Source organism: Numenius arquata, chromosome Z (genome assembly GCF_964106895.1).
Source record: "Numenius arquata chromosome Z, bNumArq3.hap1.1, whole genome shotgun sequence".
Lineage (NCBI taxonomy): Eukaryota > Metazoa > Chordata > Aves > Charadriiformes > Scolopacidae > Numenius > Numenius arquata.
In genome coordinates, this window is record NC_133616.1 from 67,268,001 (window position 1) to 67,283,972 (window position 15,972).

The following is a 15,972-nucleotide window of genomic DNA, read 5'->3' on the forward strand; positions in this document are numbered from 1 at the left end:
GACTTGTTCTGAGAAAAAGCAAAAAATGCAAAGTCCAAGTAGCCTTACTTAATTCAAGGGAAAAGGACATCAGCAGTGAGTTATTAGTGAGGTGGTATGGTACAGAGGAGTTTAAGAGAAAAATACAAGTACATTTGGCTACAACATAATCTCACAGGTTCAAGCACCACCATTAGACATCCTAAAGTCACTTTCCAAACCACAAATCTCAGAGGAATAGACTCAATGGGAAGCAGTAGGTAATTTTTCCTCACCCACTGTGCTACATAAGCTAGCGAAAAAATAAGAAAACTAGAAATGTACTGTGTTGAGCTAGAACTTCAAGGGCACCACTGCGTATGTAGAAAGAAGGTCAGTACATTTGATGCAGCAGAACACACAAATATTTTAAAGTACATAAAAAACAACTTATATTCCACATCTTAGTGGTTCTCCAGTGAAAAACAAGGTAAACTATCCTAGAATTTTTGTTACTAGTACACAGGCTTCATGGCAAATAGAAGCAGTGTACCTAAGCACAGCATATTACTGCCATCAAAGAGTACAAAAGCATAGACAGTTACTAACACAATGCTTTGGTAATCTTAGTAGCAATGGAAGGCCAAACTTCCTGGTGCTATTTTCCACATATCAAAATTTTCATACTACCAAGTGCTTAAAGACATACCTTGGAACACAGAAAGGCACTGCTAGTTCATACCAATGATACCAATGGACTCCACAACACAGCACTAGGACTTCAGAAGGGACTGGGTATGCAGGCAAACCTGAAGAAATCCAAATCCGATTTCAGAGTTAATAGGATTCTTAGCTTAAAAGTTTTCCATAGCTTACCTGATGACACATATACAGTATCTAATCACATGTCAAATGAGTTTAAAATTGTATTCAAAACTTCATTTTAGAAGGACAAAACAGTTGTAGTTTTGTCATTTATTTCAGATTTCCCCATTTTGTCTTTGTATTTAACTATCACCTTGAGCACAGCACATAGCCTTGCTAACTGAGTAGAAAACTTAGCAATAACAGGCTGGGCTCTGAGGGTACTGAGAGGTAAGTCGTGATGCATCAGGAACATGGAATAACAAGCAGGCAACATGAGGACCAAGGGCACCAGAAATTCAGTAGCAGCGCTACAGCAACAGTGATCTCTAAGAAATCAGTTGTGAGCCAAAGGAAGTCCGTCATCACCGAAAAAGCTTCCAATCTCACACTGTTTCAGTTCATGTAGCAATAAAACAGTAATAGAGAAGCCAAGCTGGGAGCTCAAGGACAGATTATTTAGTATTTATGCAAAGCATATTAGCAGCTCTGTGTGCATGCTCGTCCAGATGAAGCCTATTAGTTAACAATACACTGAAGCTTTGCCAGTTAGAAATTAATTTCCACAATACATTTTTTTAAATCCATCTATAATCATAGGAAGATCTTAAATTTGGAAAGTCCAAATAATAACCAAGCCTACCCTTGAATAGTATTAAGTTACTAGAGATGAAGACTTCCAATACCTTTAGAATCTTCATTTTAAAAATATTCTATCCACACACACAAATACCTTTTTCTACAATCTAACAGTCTAATATTTTAGATACGAGTTTATTATGTACTAATGGCAACAGACATTCTCAAGCCAGTTTATAGTAATACTACAGTCTTTATCAAGAGAACTTCCCCTGATTACACAAAGCCTCAGACACTGAAAACATCTTATATTTATATAACACTGCACACTTAAACATCAAATCAGATGCTCTTTTAAGCAATTTATAATACATGTTAATTTATTAATTGAAACAGTCAATTCAGAATAGAATCCTGTCAAAGAAGCAATTGCCACTGCTTTTTAATTGCAGTATTCACTCTGAAGTTACAGCAGTTTAAGTTTCAATTAGTTTCAAAAACTGAGCTAATTTATGAAAAATCTCCTTTTGTCCTTTTTTTTGTCTTTAGTATTTTCCGAGATGTCTATCCAGTTGCTCTCTCACTCCACCTTCTCAAAAGGGGAGTGGAAAGAAAATAAGATGAAAAAGCTCACGGGTCATCATCAAGACAGGGAAATCACTCACCAACTAGGTTAACAGGCAAAATAGACTTGACTTGAGCAAGACTAATTTATCGCCAGTTAATATAGGGCAAGTCAGTGAGAAACAAAGAAAAAGCTATTACCACCTTTCCCCCACCCCTTCCTTCTTCCCAGGCTCAACTTCAGTCCTGCACTTGCCACTCCTCTGCCCCCTTCCCTCCCCTGAGCCGTGGAGGGGGACAGGGAAAAGAAGTTGTGGTCAGTCCGTAACCACTCCTGTCTGCTACTTCCGACTCCTCACGTTGTCCCCCTGCTCCAGCATCAGGTCCTCACCACAGGATGCAGTCCTTCAGGGACAGATTGCTCCAGCACGGGTCCCCCACTGGGTCACAACTCCTGCCAGAAAAACTGCTCCTGCATGGGCTCCTCTCCACAGGCTGCAACTCCTGCCAGGAGCCTTAGCTGGCATGGTCTTCTCCACAGGCTGCAGATTCTTTCAGGACATAACCACCTGCAGCAGCGTGGTCTTCTCCACGGGCTGCAGGGGAATCTGCTCTGGCACCTGGAGCACCCTGCTTCCCTCCCTCCTTCTTCACTAACCTTGGTGACTGCAGGGCTATTTCTTTCACATATTCTCACTCCTCTTTCCCAGCTGCTGAGCAGTTTTGTTTTTTTTTTTAATCTTTCTTAAATACATTTTTCTGGAGGTGCCATCATCTTCACTGCTGGGCTTAGCTGTGCCCTGCAGTGGCCTGCACAGGGCAGTCCTGGCCTCTCCTCACAGAGGCTGCTACAGCCCCCCGGGGCAGCACTGGGGCACAGACACCCAGTGCATTTACAAAAGCAACACTCACATCTTTCAAATTTGTGAAATTCCAAACACCATAGGGCAAGTAACTGGTTGGTTGTTTTTTAGTTTTTTTTCAAGTAGCAAGTGCTTCCAGGAGAAGTATCCTACCACACACTTTTCCATTTAAGAAACCACCGCTTCCAAAACTTTTGTGTCCACACACAAACCCACCACAAGCTGTTAGCATATGTAATTTTAAAAACTATGAATGCAGGAAAAGAAAAGTTACAATGGATTCAAGGGATAAAGAGAAGCTCAACTATAAACTTCTATTATCTGTTACTATTTAGCATGTAGGTTAGCTTTGTAAATGGTAATAGCATGTTGAGAGAAAAAAAAAAATCACAAAGCAGGAAAAAATTAACAAAACACAATACTTCAGAAAAATAGTAAACAAACTCATTATGAATTCCTTCCTAAAAAAAATAAAAATGTTTTCTCATTATGTTTAAGTCATGCATTATTCAGCGTTTTACTGAAATTTAAGCCATCAATGCATGAAACCAAGTACATTAACAGTATAAATTTCAGTTTCCAAAAATGCATCTACTATATGGTAGCTTATGCCCTTCCCTCTTCTGCTGTTGAGCCAGCAAATATTCCAGTTACTGGAACTACAGTAGTTACTCCTAGCTCAGGAGAGTTTGCACACTTCTCTATACCATTAAACAAACATGCAATAATTCATGTACATTTATCATCACTTCCAAACTTTTGTGGACTTAACCTCACAAATTCAGTAATATTACTCCTGAATTAAATACTTCTTCAAGAAAGCCAAGGCAACGACTAAGCACACCATTCCCTAAAGACCTCTACTGTCTATAAAGGTTAGATGGGCAATTTTGTGATATTTGAAGAGGACAGACAGACAACTATTTCCGTGAAGGGGCATTTTTACTCTACAGAATGTTTTACACATGGATGGCTTGCACACAAAGCTTTCTTACTTAACAGACAAGGAGATTTCAACTCAGAAAATTCAGCTTGTTTGAAGTGTTTGCACTGTGTAGAATTTTATGCAGCAGAGAGAGCAACTGAATGAGTTTTAATGGAACTATACAGGTGTGTAAACAAAAGTGATTCTTCAATTCACCACTACACTTAAATTATTTTTTATTTAAATTCAAATCACGCAGTTGTACAATCCTAAAGAACACAGAACTCTGAATAGTCTCTAAGAATACATACAGAACTAGACAAATAGAAAGTGAAATTAAATATCTAACTTCCAAATGAATTCACTGTGGGAAAACTTCAGTATTTTTCTCCTCTAGCAAATAGATTATGATCTCCGAACAATTTATACTTAAAGAGTATTTGCCTAAACTTTTAAAGAAAACTGTTTAAAGGCTCTGAAGAAAAACACTAATATTATATACATTGTGAATAAATGGGTGAGCTAGAAAAATATTCGGGCTCTGTCTTCTTTTACATTATACACTCAGTATATTCCAACAGCTCTGCTGCTATCATTCCAAGTTCACACACCACCCAAAAGAACACATTATACATTAAGCAACCATATGCTGCTACAGAAACTAAACAATCATTACCTAAACCTACACTGGAGAGAGTTTCCTTTAAATACTCTTATCTTCTACTCCATGATTCAATTTTCAAAGCTTAGTAGACCAGTGCAACACCAGCTACAAGAAAAAAGGATAATGACACACAGCCACACAAATCTGATCAAATCTTCTAATCACATTCATATTAAAGTTCTCCTTTTTAAAGTGTCCTGGAAACAATTGCCAGTTCTTTATGTTGTACCACTACCAAAGATAGTGCCTCTGCCACAGACTTCCAAGAGCCTTCCTCTAACATTACACATAGTTTTTATGGAAAAATTCACCTACTAAGTAGCCCATATTTCAGACAGAGAACAGCTACATTCAATTTCCAATATTCATTTGAATGATACAAATAAATTTGGACCACAGATAGAGTAACATGGCATTTTATTCAGCAAAAATCCTTTAGAAATATTTAACATAGAACTGCAATACGTACTACAAATCTGAAATCAAGTTCAGAATGACAGCTTTGTTGTGAGGTAATCAATACAGAACTGAAGTATCTAACCAACCATTTCTGATATTGTTTGTATGCCTCATGGAAAGATTAAGCTGTTCTTTCTAGCCTAGCTCTAAGACGACTGCACCATTTTAATTCATTTTTATATATGTCTCTATGCAACAGCAGACACCCATGAAATTTCAAATCCACAGCAAGAAGTTTCACAACCAAAAAGCCCTTGAAAGTTTAGGACAGTAGTTTCTAGCCTCGGAAAACTCTTGGGATAGAATCTGAATTGGAAAATACCTCTAAATTTATATATGATTTATTAAGATTCATAGTTTACTTAAAATGAAAAATAAATCACCTCTATTCATTAAATATTTAATTATTTTCAATTTAGTCCAGTGAGAGAAATTCAAACCTTCACATGATCTTCATGTGTCCCAAAAAAGTAGAGTGGCTATTCCAACAATTTATATTACAAATAAATTTGTCTATAGATTTGTCATACAAATAGATGCTTATAATATTGGTATCACAGCACTTTGATGGTTGTTTCCTTTTCTCACTAATTTGAGCCTGAAAAGAAAAATACTTTCATATACAAACTCCAAAATAAAAACAGATGTTAAGAGGCTCACTGCATAACTCAAACATAACCAATCTGATTTTGACTTAAGAATATTATTTCATAATTTTTCCAGATTTCAGAAGCAGAAAAAAAAAGGCAAAATCATTAGCATCTCAGTCAAAACTAAAGTCAAAATGAGAGTGTTGAAATATTCACTACTTAGAACTTCCACAGAGGCTACTTACTCATGAATGAGCTTTGAAAAATAAAAAACATATCCAAACATTTCTCCTGTCACAATTTCTCTCTCCAGCTACCAATAACCTGCATTGAGATTGCTCATTATTGTATCATGTCATATTTCTTAGAAGGTGTTCTCTAAATGTAACCTCACCATAATGAAAAGTCATTCATCAGAATCTCATTTTGTTCACAACAATGGAATTCCCCATGTATATCAAGTGGATTACAAACTTTTGCAAGTCTAATGCAACCTAATTTTTTAGTTTTCTAAATCTTTTAACATAAAATACAAAATACAGCTTGGCATTATATGATCTTTCCTTTCTACCACTTCTAGCACACCTCAAGATTCATCATCATTTTGGATCTTAGTTGATTCATCTAAGGATGTTTTATTCTCCGATTTCTTAAGTACTTATCATTCTGATTTCAGTTGGGTAAACAACCACCTTGGAAGCAAAAGGAATATGCAGGTCCTCTGAAGCAACACCATTCTCCCCCCAAAAAAAAACCAGTACCACTTTGGAGCAGATGTGAACTAATCCAAGAAACAGGGATTAACTTTTTCAGTTTTGCATAAAAGGACTGGTGTCTCTACACAAGTAAGATCAGAAACATACAGAACACACAAGAAGTGAAGATGTACCTCAATCAGATATTCAGCAGCATCCACATCTGGTCCATCAAAAAAACACTGTTCACATTGTTTCCCAGCCAGCTTGCCTTTCAAAATACTGAAGACCGGAGCCCACATCTGCTACATTGATTCCACAATGAAAAAGTATGCAATATATTGAGTTGGAAATTGTTCCTAGAGTTTCAGCAGCAAAGAGGGAAAGTGAGCAAAGCAACTACTACTTCTTGATCACATGCAGACCACACTCTTCACACTTCAGAAGACAGACATTTACTTAAGAAAGCAAACAGAGTAATTTCAAAGGCAAATGAAATGTTATGAGGAGATTTATATATATAAGCAGGAGCTCAGCTGTGCAATGTGTTTCTCAGCATACATGGCCTCAAAACATTTTTATGTTGTTCAGCACTCCAAAACAACTAACATATTACAAGTGCACTTAAAATTTGTTTACATTACCAGCACTTCCAGCAATGCAGTGTTTGTATCTCAAGTACCTTCTACATTACCATTTTGTCTTTTTTTACTTAAAAGTCTAAGTTTACCACAGATTCTTGTGTTCACTTTCTATGACTACCTCACACAACTGCACTGTTCAGGCAGTATCTACTCTTTTTCTGCTTCTACCTTCTGTAATATCAACCCATTCTACACCAACAAAACAGTTTTGCTTTGCAAAACAAGAACAGAATTTGAGTTTTGGCACACAAATGAGATTTATCAGCATCCCTGAAAATGACAAATTTTTAATAAATATCTATTTGTTTACTTTTACAGATTTGTAAAATTCTCCCTGTAAATTAAAGTTTTACGTAATTAAATGCAAGTCTACATATGCACAGTCTCAGTCCACAAACACATACAAACAAGATTCACTCAAATAAGCAGCCTAATTGAAAATGTCAAGGTGAGTCTGAGTGGCTTTCTCATGAATAAAAATTTACACAGCCAAGCCTTCTGAAAAGTTAAGTTTTCCTGTCAAGCTGTATATATTAAAAAAAAAATCCAAAGTTACATTCCCCTCTTACAGTATCAACTGCCACACACTATTTTCAATGAATTAGCTCAAGGTTTGAGAATGAGCTTTTAAATTTGCATGTATATATCTATTTCTCTAGGGAAAGTTCATCAACAAACCACATATGGCCACATATAATCCTTCTTCAATACATGAAATAAAACACAAAACCAGCTGTGTTTATTAACATATTTGATAAAATCCTCCTCTGTACAAAAACTAAGTTAAAATATACCTTATCTTTATTGAAGCTTGTTTTAAAAGTCCATTCTAGTTAAGTTAGTGTAATTTTTCTTGTACCAAGGTGTAAAGTCACATGAAGAAATCTTGAGGACTATCAATATCCACACTTTCGTACCCAATCTGTACATTTAATTTTGTCACTTGAAAGACTACTACCTAACCAACAATAATGCAGCCTTCTCCATCACCCAATTGCCAGTTCTAGTCAAACTACTGTCACATCAGAAGACATGTACAGCACTCAGAGTCACCCTAACTCAATATAATTTTTCCACAAGTGACACACTGGACTAGCTACATAACAGTTAAGATCCCTAGGTAATCTCTTCACCTCTGTAGACTCAAAATGAACATCAACTGAAGACTCCTATTTTCTGTTCAGTGCATGCACATTTGTATTTTCTCACTGACCTAAAAGAAAAGTTTGGCCATAATCCACAAATCACACTTCATTATGGGCTTTCACCACAAGTTCCCACAAACTTCACTTTAGGATTCCATGCAAGTCAATGCATTTACTCAGTTAAAAGTTTTTGTGTATGCATCTTTTTTTCAGGATGAAATAATCACCATTTTAAAGTAACAGTTGAAAGTCAGTTTTCAGAAAGGAGTGATATTAGGATTAAAAGAATAATTAATAGAATAAAAGGAATAATTAAAAAAAAAACCTAACAGTGACGGTATTAGAGCTTATTTACTAAAAAGCAGAGAAAGGAGGTAACTGAAGGTTAAGCAACATACCAGTAATTTGGGTTTTCACTTTTCCCGCACCACCTCCTCACACATTTAAATACACTATATATTCCACAGCTGACGGAAAGCTAATGCCAGATAATGGATGTTTCAATTTTCTACATCAAGCATTGTACCATCAGCACTCAACTGTTACAGCAGAACTGAAAGCTATAGATTAGCTTAAAGCTAGCCTAAAGAAACTGTAAAGTTGAACAAATCTAAAAGTTAGATAACAAAGCAAGGATAACATTACATTTCATCTAACACCGTAACTATATCTGAAGGCAAAATTAACAACAATAGTTAAGCACTCCAGTGCTATGTGAAAAAAACCTAAGAGTCCAAAAGACACTAATTCTGTTTGCAGGTTAGAATTTTAATAGGGTAAGTATGCAGTGTGCTTTGGCATTCCACAGTGATTGTGAACAGCAGTTTTCAAAATGAAGTCTATTTAATTCACTGAGACCAATTCCTCCTCACCCTTATCTTTAATTACAGCATCATATTCTACTACAAGAACTTAGGGGGGAGCCAAATTCAAGTTAAACGATTTTAACTCTAGAATTTTTCAACTTGCAACTGCAGTCACGTAAGACATTAACTACTACGTTACACACCTGAAAAACAAGAAAGTAAGAATCATAGAATCATAGAATGGCTAGAGTTGGAAAGGACCTTAAAGATCATCTAGTTCCAACCCCCCTGCCATGGGCAGGGACACCTCTCACTAGAGCAGGTTGCTCAAAGCCCCATCCAGCCTGGCCTTGAACACTTCCAGGGATGGGGCATCCACAACTTCCCTGGGCAACCTGTTCCAGTGCCTCACCACCCTCACTGTAAAGAATTTCTTCCTTATATCCAATCTAAATCTCTTCTCTTCCGCATCACATGCTCATGCCTGACAGATCATGATTTGATCCTACAAGACAGTCATCTACTATCAGCAGTATTGAACATTATTCCTTTTCATTTGGCCAAACTTCCAGAGGCACATCCTTAAGTTTCACAGAACTACAGAGAATACATTTTAGTAGCTCTGCCTTTCCTCATTCTGACCTTACCAAAATTCATGTGCCCTCTCAGGTCTTCCTGAATCATTTGGTTTTTCCTCCCCAGAGGTCTCCAACTACTTTAGTCTAACTACAACTATATTGAACTGCAACTCAAAGTGTGCTCTTCCATATGTGGCCAGTATGGATACATGCACTGGGATCCACGAAGTGGGAAATACTCCTTTGTCCCACAGCTCAAACAAAGTCCAAGTCACAGCCCTAGTCACCCACTTACTGTTGAAGTCATGTGTTTCCTCCTTTTCCTAGGTAGGAGTAAAGAAAACGCAGAAATCACAAGGTGGAAAGTCACTTAGTATTAAATCCCAGTACCCAGCAGCACAGCGATCTCCCATTAACATAACCAAGCAGTTCCAGAAAAGTTTTGTTCCAGCCATGCAGCCCAGACTTGAACATGGTAAGGACTTAATTATTGTAGAATTTCTTCCAAACTGTCAGATCTGTTGGACTATTTTAAATGGTGTTTCCAAAAGCAAAACTTAACTAAATAACAATTAAGAGATTGACAAACTACCCCACCAAAACTTGAGTACACACTTTAACAGTACCAGAAGTTATCATCAGCAAGTCAGCTAGTTGCTGTGAGTTTTTCTTGGGTTTTGTTCTATTGGTTTTTTTTTTGTCTCCCCACATATTGGTAGGTCTTTCCCTACATTTTTTTTTTTCCAAATCAGCCAAGTAGTTTAATCCACACTATTTCTGTTTGAGGCAGGAACTAGCACGAAAGACTTCAGACTTAATTTGACAATGTTTTTGCCACTGAAAATACGCAACCTTACAACAGATGTTAACCGTAGATGTTCCTGTCAACTCTGCATGTAAGGAAAGGGATAACCCACAGTACAGGAAGATGTCTGCAGAGTAAGTTTTTCAACTATGAATCTATCAAGGTTTTTAACTACAGTGAACTATGTTCAAACAAAAATGCCCCATGAAATCGATGAAGGACAAAGCAGTTTAATAAACATCCTACGAGAATGCATTGGTAAACACATTTCTAATATTCTCAAAGTGTTGCATACTTGCTATTTACAAATATTCTCTGCACCTTCTCTTAGAAAGTGTTGAGATACTAGTTGTTTATCTTAAGTAAGTTTTAATTAGAATAAATTACTTAGGGTTATAATATGGTGTGATTTATGCTGTGTGCTTAGCTTTACTTAGCATGAGTTGCTAGGTTTGCTGAAGCCTTTAGGCTGCAATAATTTCCTCAGTAATTTTACTATCAGCTGGTACAGTGCTGTGCTTAGTCTTTTAGTATGAGGAAAATGTTGATAACACTGATATTTAGCTAGTGTTTTCCTTAAGTTTGGGGCCTTTCTGTTCCCCATGTTCTGCCAGGGAGCACAGGTGCACAAGAAGCATAAGCCAGAAGACGAGACAACAAGAACCTTCAGCAGAGACTGCCCATCAAGAGGGTAAGAGCAGCCAACAGCCTGCCTGAACACAGAAGAAGAATCCCAGACAGTGTTAGAAGACCCCAGACCAAAAACCACCATTGGACTGAAAGACAAGTGAAGAGCATGTGAGGGGCAGGTGTAGAGATCACAAGGGTGTCATTGCCCAGGGATTTCTTTGAGGTCCCTCTCTGGAGGCACTCAGCCCAGGCTGACCCTTGCAAGTAAATTAATTATTTTTATAAAATCTGACACCTGAGACTCCACTGCGGAAAACCTGAAGGAGGGATCTCACCTGAGAGTGACTGTGTGTGTGAGGAGCAGGAAGGGGCACACATCAGCTCATGGGGGTTGCCCACTGCAAAGGGACCCTGGTCCAAGCAGGGAAAGACTGGGGTGCTGTGTGTGCCACTCCCTGAGTGGGGTGTGAAAGCTCAGGCAGAGGCTCCTCCTTTAAAAAAAGGAATCCACCCACTCATTCATTTACGGTAATGAAAATATCATCTATTGAACACTAGAACTAAATGTAACAGGTGAGCTAAATCTGATCAATATAAATTCATCTATATTTTTGGAACACAACTGAGTACTTTACTACTCATTAAGAGTTACAGAACTTCCTTTCAAAGTACTGCTTTCAGAAAGCTCTCCAAGTGAGCAAAATCCAAACCAATTCTACATCACAGATTGCTATGTAATGTCTCCTCTTCTACATTCTCCTTATGTTGAAGAGGAGACATTAAATTCTAAGTGGCTTAACTAAGGTCACAGGGAGAGATAGATGTTCCAGTAACTGTATTTATCTGTGATCATCAGCCTAGCTTTTAACTACTTTCTTACTATTCTGCTTTTATTTACGTAACAATTTAGCTTAAACACACATGTTTTTCTTCACTGAACTCTTTCACTAGAACTCCAATGACAATGTCTAGGAGGCTACTCGGAACTACCCTCAGGAAAACAAGCTCAGCAGCAGCAGGCTTGATTTCATGACATTGGTTCTGCAGCATCATTGAGGAAGCACTAAAATGCATGCATAGCAAAAAAAAGTTTAAAAAATTTCAAATTAAGGATTGCCAGAAATTATACAACAGTTTTTAACCTTTTAATAGATCAGAGAAAACAATTACATAGAAGTCTCAAAACATTTTTGAAAGAATGTTAAAGACCCAAAGGCAAAACAAACAACTTGTTACAGTTCTTATGCTTTTGCCTACTCTTCCAGGGTACATTAGTTGCTCCTTGGGAATATACCATCTCATTTTACTTGCTAAATAATTACCAGGTACCATGATCAGTTTAAGATCATCTAACCACAGTCTGCTGCTGAAAAGTATTCTTGCCAGCATGCTTCCCCTAAGCACTATGTCAGCTCTTTTGCTCATACAACTGCCGGTGGAGTATATAGGATTGGACTGAAAACTCTTGCAATTAGTTTCCAGTTGAATCAGTGAGGTTAAACTATGAAGGAGCAGCACCCCAAACTCCTTTACAGCTTGTTCCTCCTCTGTTTTGTGTGTGCCTTGAATTATTACTTGTGTATGCCATTCCAGAACAATCAGAAGTAGAAAGAAAAACCTAAGGAACAGGAAGCAGCTATATGTTTTCTTCACAACAGACTGAGAAAAACTGCTTAGCTGGTATGACTTAAGTAAAGCTAGACAGACACAGTGAATACAGCTGATCAGTACCCTGTCCTTTAGAAAGTTGTTTTTTTTAATTACAAGACAGTAGAGAAAAGTAACCACCGCCACTTCCCTATTCCTCACGTTTGATCTATTGGTGTCCCTAAGTCATAACTAAGCAAAATTCATCTTAAACACCACTAGACTTCCTAATATTTTATTAAAACACAATTTTAAGACAAAAGTAAAGATGTTACAAATACATGCAACTGATACTTTTAATCAGAAAACAACTTAGCACAGTCACTACTGAAGCATAAATAATCCTATTTTCATAGGACACACTGCAGATGCAGTTGGGACACTAAGTTTTGATACACTGCATCAGCTTTAAAAATGTATTTATTCTAGTTATGAGGCTATTAGAAAGTGAAAAACTATCACAGGAAGTGAATTTAGTCTCATTAATGGTACATAAGTAAACTGGATTAAGAAAAATTCTTTTTGCAGGTTCAGTGACGTTTTTCTTTTTTAGGGAAGAAAAACTTCAGAGAGGGTATTAAGACAGAGCCTGCGAGTCCTCCAAACAAACATGTTGAGTCTCCTAATTAACCTTGAACATCTTTATCTTGATCATGCAGAAAAAACCCTACAGAAAAAGTGACATATCACTGTATCTGAACTGGTATTCTAGATTCTGAAACTCATTTACATTCCATAAGCAAATATCTCTATTTGATTCAAAAGTACAGTAGCAAGACAAAAAGATTCATTACATTAGCTGAAAGTCATTCTCAGCTGATGAACTAGTTTGCTGTTTGCCAGGTAATTTCAGGCCAGCACAACTAAAATACCACTTACTTCGATTGCAAATACTGTTTCACTTGTTGAAACTTCTCCATTCAAAAGAAATTGACAAAAGGATGTTGAGGTCAGCAGAAGACATCTCCTAAAACACAGTTAACAAAGAAACCTCTCTCATCTTTTCCCTCTAAAAGGAAAATTGCATTACTCCCATCTTGGATTTTAACATCCCAACACAGGCCAGGATAAAATGCATCTGCTAGACATTTATTAGTGTTCAGAAAAGGTGTGACTCTACAGTGCAACTAAACTGTTTATCTCTACTAGTAGTCATAACCTAGGTAGCAACACTTAATAAACTTCACAGTATGATTCACTTGTGATGATGTTTAGAAACATGCAAAATAAAGGATAATTTTGCACAGTATATATTTATAACTATGTATGTACTTATGAAAGATCTTATATACAAAATGCACTATGAAAAAAAATCTTTGATTTTATTCCAACTCCTTTTACCCATAGCACATCACTTTAACACCCCTTAAGGGTTTGCCAGCAAAATCAAGAGGGAAGCCTGAAAATAAGCTCTTTAAAAGTTTCACAGCAAATCGCCTGAAATATTACTCTTAGAGGTTTAAATGACTCAAACTTAAAACCACTATATTCAGAGTGTGTTTGTAAATAACTTAAAAAATAATAATAATAAAAAAGCCCTTGCATTCAGTTTGGCGGTAATCTGCTAACGAAGCCAGTACAAACGCACTCCAGCAACCTGCTACAGAACAGGAAAACGAACTTACTTGTTCCTACAAAAACAGCTAACTAACAGCTAACAACTAACCACGGCCAGCACCACCGAAACTGGCCACTACCCAGGGAAACCCGACAAGCTGGCCAGCAAACGCTTCTTCGGAAGGCGAGGGGCAGCCGGAGGTCTCGCAGCGGCGGCTTTTGTCACCCGGGAGAGCTACAGAAAAGCCAGGGGCCCTTCCACCGCCAGCCCTGGCACCGCCGCGGCCCGCACGCCCGACTCGCCCCGCGGAGGGGCGCGCAACCCCCCCTCCTCACCCCGTGGCTACGGGGGAAAGGAGGAGGGAGCCGGTGAGAGGCCTCGGCCGCCACAACCGACACCCCTCGGGAAAGCGGGCCAGGGACAGCTACCTACCGGGCTCCGCGGAGGGGCTGAGGGCAGCCGGCTCCGCCGCGCCAGGGAGAGGGGGGAAGCTGGCAGCTCGGTGCCCGGCGGCGAGCTTTTCACTTCTGGCCAAGGCTCCCCGCCCCTGCTGCCGGGGCCAACCGGGGAGGGCACCGCCGGAGAGGTGTTACGAAGCGGCGACAGCACCGGAGCGCCCTCCCCTTCCCACCGCACCCGGCAGGAGCCCCAGGCGGGCCGGGCCGGGCCGCGCCTCCGCCCGGATGCAGAGGGGGGAGCGTGGGCGGGGCCCCAGGGAGAGCAGGGGGAACGTTGGGCCTAGGGCACCCTTCGCGCGAGAGATTGACAGGGCCCGCCGACCATTCGGAAGACGAGAAGCCTCGCGAGGGGGCGGGGATCGCTGGTGGGCAGAGGAGGTAGCCAATGAGAGAGGGGCTGGGCGTGGCAGCGCGAAGGGGGTGGAGCTGACAGTGGGTGCCGTTGTCCCTCGGTCTGTCCTCAGCGCTGGAGGGGTGGGGGGGTAACGGTCGCTTCGCGGCGGGCGTGGGTTAGCAGCAGCGCCCGAAGGGCTTCGGCCGGGAAACGCCGCTTAGGTGCTCTTCGGCCCCAGGGAGGCATCCGACTGCCGACGGCACGCTGATGTTTCCGCTCAAAACTTAGAGATCCAGTTCAAAGGAGGCGGCGGCGGGGCAGCACGCCGCCTCCGCCGCTCGCCTCCGTCGCCTTAAGCCTCGGTGAGCTGATGCGCTTTGCCGCAAAGGGGTAAAGGTAGCTGCTTAAAATGGGAAGGGCTAGCTTCCAGAAGTTGCCCTGTGGCCGGGCGCGGCTGAGTCAGTTGCAGACCATGGCCGCGGAGCGCCTGGAAGTGCAGCTCTCCTTAATGGGCTGCTGGGCACCAGCCCCCGGGACGCAAATACCCTTCGACTTGGGACTGGTCGCATTCGGTATTTTCTCCAAAATGCTACTGCCTGTCTTGTAGCCCCTGCTTCTGATAGGGAAAACACTACTTTTTTGGCACTGTAGTTACTTAACGGATGAGGTGACACACTCAGGCCTGGACCATTCTCTATGTATCTGTGAAGAAAACTGCAAAATCAGAACCCCATTCCCGCTTGATGGCTGCAGGAAAGTAAATGTTAAAAGATAGACTTACAATATATAGACTATACAATAGATTTTGTGCCAAGACTTCGGCAAAAGCAAAGATATTTAGGCCCTTTCCTTGTTCTCTGATCAGGGGAGTGGAGCATTTATGCCACTGAGGGCCTAAGGTTTGAAGTAAAAGGATTTTATTTTGTTTCATTTGAAAACTTAAAAATAGCTTTAAAAGTTTATTAACAGCTTGTTTTACAGTCATTATAAATATGGAGGAGAGAGGATGCAAAGGAAAAGTGTTGGAGCTTCTGACAAGTTCTTCAGTATTGCTTGCCCAAATCACTTTTTAGGGAAAGTTTGCATCTTTCCAGAACCTTCTAGAAATCCTTGCAGAATAAAGAATTACAAACAATATAGCTGCAGTAGACTTTAAGAAGTCATTCACTCAGTGTTCTTTTCCCTGACTGTACATTTCCTAGTCTC

General features: G+C 39.6%; 1 protein-coding gene across 3 annotated transcripts in view; it reads right to left on the reverse strand.

The window, feature by feature from the left end:
• The window catches only part of CSNK1G3 (casein kinase 1 gamma 3), an 86,320-nt gene extending 71,717 nt beyond the window's left edge, over nucleotides 1–14,603 (reverse strand). The window contains exons 1-2 of one of the 3 annotated variants that reach the window (XM_074166547.1): nucleotides 14,407–14,603; nucleotides 668–767 (exon numbers count right to left, since the gene is read on the reverse strand). The gene's annotated coding sequence lies outside the window, so the exon portion shown is untranslated. Of the gene's footprint in view, nucleotides 1–667; nucleotides 768–14,406 lie in introns of those variants that run through there. The other 2 variants (XM_074166549.1, XM_074166546.1) reach the window with 2 other exon arrangements.
• Between the last annotated feature and the right edge of the window lie 1,369 nt (nucleotides 14,604–15,972).